Source organism: Gekko japonicus, unplaced genomic scaffold, assembly GCF_001447785.1.
Source record: "Gekko japonicus isolate JY-2015 unplaced genomic scaffold, Gekko_japonicus_V1.1 scaffold289, whole genome shotgun sequence".
NCBI classification, from domain to species: Eukaryota; Metazoa; Chordata; class Lepidosauria; order Squamata; family Gekkonidae; genus Gekko; species Gekko japonicus.
This window is the reverse complement of record NW_015174282.1, coordinates 242229-246391: the sequence shown is the minus strand read 5'-3', so window position 1 is coordinate 246391 and position 4163 is coordinate 242229.

The following is a 4163-nucleotide window of genomic DNA, read 5'->3' as shown; positions in this document are numbered from 1 at the left end:
GCCAGAATTATGAGGCAGACACAAATGATGGGTTTAACTATTGGGCCACTTTATTAACTGACAACTTTAACTGGAACCAACGGCAAGGGCAACACAGTTTGTGGTATGGTCAAGGCCAGGGGTCAATGACCCCTCCCTTACCTCATGAAATATGGCGAGCCACCCTGCCCCGAGTGGGAACCATCAGCAGTGGCTCCCGCCCGGCCAGCTAGCCAATACAGAACAACCCCATAGCCCCATCTCACGAGCCGCTAGGCTCAAGGGGAGGACCTAATCGGGGCAGTCCTGAAGGCAGTCTGTTTTCCCCGCCCCGGGCCGCAAGGCACAAAGACTGTACTCACAGGACCCCTTCAACCCCAAATAATGGGTGTCAGCTGGTGCTCACCGGACTGCAATCTGTATACCGCATAGAACCCTGCCTAACAAAAGTGACCATCTTAACTAACACCGCCCACCCCTACAAACACCTGTGCCACCACCGCAGTACAAGGTAGGCAAAAACACCCCCTCCCATTGCCAATCAGGAAGGGGCGAAAAATTCCTACCCGGCCCCCTAAACCGGGCAACCAGCCAAAGCCTGCACTACCAACAGGGCAGGAGGGTGGGTTGAAGACCAAGCAGGACTGCTGGCAAGGAGAGGAGGGGCCGGTCTTTTAAGCCTCTTGACCCCTCCCACCTCAAATACCCACATGAGGCACTTTTTGGCGCATAAACTGAGGATCGCCACGTCTGTCTGGGAGGCAAAGGCACCTCCCCAGCCCAACGGCCGCAAGGACTGAGGGCTGTTTGATTCGTAATGTGCGATAATCTGTTAACACCGGAATTCAGCTACTGTCTATTTACTCCATCTCCAACTTGTTTTATGACAGGGTAAGTATGACCAGGGAACAGCTTCCAGATATGGCTGTGTGAACCAGCTAGTTTAATCCATTAGGGAAAAGCAACTATATCAGGCCAAACCGCCTGTCTGACTGCAGCCTTGGTCTGCTGCTTGTGGCCCTAGCCTAGGTATCAGTTAGGTTGTTGCAATTCCAGCTCCCCCTCCTCCTATCCTGTGCCTCTGACTTTTTATGATGTGATTGAACATCAAGGGATCCCAGTTCTGGAAAGGATTAAAACCACTAGCCATATGCATTAGGGGAAAGGGTACCATGTTGTACCATGAATAGCCATAATTACTGAGGTACTACAATAATATTTTACATAAGATTTGTGGAGTACTGAATTGGGAAGGGAGATAATGATGGGAAAGGATTCATAAATGTCCAATCAAGACAGCATTGTCTGAATGCTACACTGTGTGGTCCCAATGTAAACCTGTCCACAACTGCAGGGTATACGGTATACTCCTGCAGAAGTGAGGGGGTCTCTTCTGTCTTTTGCTGATCGTAGCATCTGTTGTATTTTTCTGGTGGGTCTGAATACTATTTTTAGGTTGTGTTTTTTCATACGTTTCCCCATCTGATCAGTGATTCCTTTGATATATGGCAAAAACGCTTTCCCTGTGAGAGATTGTTTTTCCTCAGTTGTTTGTTTTACCTTTGGTTTAATTGCTCTTCTGATTTCATTCTTGGAATAGCCATTTGCTTGAAAAGACAGAACAGACCCCCTCACTTCTGCAGGAGTATACCGCATACCCTGCAGTTGTGGACAGGTTTACATCGGGACCACACAGCGTAGCATCCAGCCAAGAATAAAAGAACATGAAAGACACTGCAGACTGGGCCAACCTGAAAAATCAGCAGTGGCTGAACATAGCCTAATTCAAACAGGACACAGTATCTTATTCCAAGACATTGAAAGGCTGGACAACACATCCAGTTACCATGTCAGATTACACAAAGAAGCCATTGAAATTCATAAACATAAACACAATTTCAAGAGGAAAGAAGAGAGTTTAAAAATAAATAGGGCATGGTTTCCTGTCCTGAAAAACACAAAATGTTCTACATCTGACAATAGCACTACAGATAAGATTAGAATTTCAATGGCCAATCCATATGCAAAAGAACCTCCTCAGGAAAGCTCCTCGATTAGCATGTCACAGCCTGGGGAACTCCTACAAGATAATGACTCAGCCCCACCCCACCTTTCTGAGCAGATATAAACTACCTGTCTACAATTTTTCTTCTCACTTTGACACAGAGAGTACTCCATCCTTCTGTGTTATACCTCTGAGGATGCCAGTCACAGCTGCTGGTGAAAAGTCAGGTCCTACAATGCCAAGACCACGGCCATACAGCCCAGAAAATCTACAACAACAAATTCTTGGAAATGGTTATAAGACTTTGAGGAGAAATAATTGCTTGGGCACATAAGGCCCAAGCCTTGAAAATAAATGATTTTATAGACACAAATCTCCCTCATGGATCACTGCCTTGACATATTACTTTGCCTCTGCAGCAGTGTTCCCTCTAAGCTGAGTCAGTGTGAGCTAGCTCACAGATTTTTAGCCTCCAGCTCACACATTTTTGTCTTCGCTCAGGAAGGATGGCTCCAGAGCAAACTAATTTATGCAGTAGCCAAATCCCTTGCTCACAACCTTAATGCCAATATCTCATAAAGTAGAATTTTTGCTCACAAGACTTCACAGCTTAGAGGGAACATTGCTCTGCAGCTCTTGGCTATGATGTCCTCAGACCTTCTAGTCTTCTCCTTTTCTTTTTTCTCTTTTGCATTTTCCGTATGTGCAGGTGTGTGTGAGTCTATGTGCACCTGAAAGTCATGGCGACCTCTGATGACTGACCCCTGCTGGGGGTCTGGAGGATATTCAGACAGGTGGCTGAATAAAGCCTGCCCCCGCCTCCGGTATTTCGAGGCGGTCTCCCATTCAAGTACTTGCCAGAGTCGACCCTGTTTAGCGCCCAAGATCTGATGAAATCAGGCTTGCCTGGGCTATCCAGGCCAGGGCTAGTCTTCTCCTTTTCTGATTATTCAGAAGGTAGAGAAAGAAGTACTTTTCTCCCTTTCTCACAGTACAAGAACTGGTGGGCACTCAGTGAAATTGCTGAGCAGTCAAGTTAGAACAGATAAAAGGAAGTACTTCTTCACCCAAAGAGTGATTAACACATGGAATTCACTGCCACAGGAGGTGGCGGCAGCTACAAGCATGGACAGTTTCAAGCGGGAATTAGATAAGCATATGGAGCAGAGGTCCATCAGTGGCTATTAGCCACAATGTAAGAACATAAGAACATAAGGCTCTGTGTTCTTGGTGCTTGGGAGGGGGGGCAACAGTGGGAAGGCTTCTGGAGTTCTGGCCCCACTGGTGGATCTCCTGATGGCACCTGGGTTTTAGCCACTGTGTGACCCAGAGTGTTGTTGGACTGGGTGGGCCATTCGCCTCATCCAACATGGCTTCTCGTAGACATCTCAGGCATCTTTCTGCTCCTTTCTCAGACCTCTGCTTGTCTGGGCCCTTCTGCCTGCCAGTGCTTCTCTAAGATCTGAGCGATTCAGCCGATGGCAGGTAGGGGAAAAAACACCTCACACCCAATGCCAGCCCTTCTGATTGGCCAGCTCTTCTGTGTCAGGCAAGCACCTGAGTCAATCACTGCCAGAGACTTCACCAGCACCCTGCCCCGCCAACCCTACAGCAGTGCAATACAAATAGCCATAACGTTAGTTACAAAGCCATCCAAAATCTGCTAAACTAACCTTGAAATATTGCAAGCAGTGTAAAATAGGAATCTGACTTTTTCCTTACTTGAGCTTTCAGGCCCTGAAGCTGCGTGTCATAATTCTGAGCCATCTCATGTTTATTCTTTTGCAAACTGTCCAGCTTCTGTTTTAGCAGCCCAACCTGCATAGGAAATGACCATGACTGGGATTACTGAACGATCACAAGAATATACCTACCCACGACTTGTTACTATCACTGAAAGAAATGACCGGGAAGAAGAGCACATGGCGCTGGTATTCCAACAATTGTGCGGATTGCCTACACGTTTCAAGACACAAAGAGAGGTGCTGGTTTTGACCCTAAAAGCCTGACACGACCCTTGCCCACATTTCCCTCAGGAGCTTATTCTCCCATATGAGGTAGGCGGGGATGAGAGAACTCTGATAGAACTGTCCTTGAGAGAATAGCTCTGACAGAACTATGGCTTGCCCAAGGTCATCCAGCAGCTGCAAGTGGAGGAGTGGGGAATCAAACCCGGTTC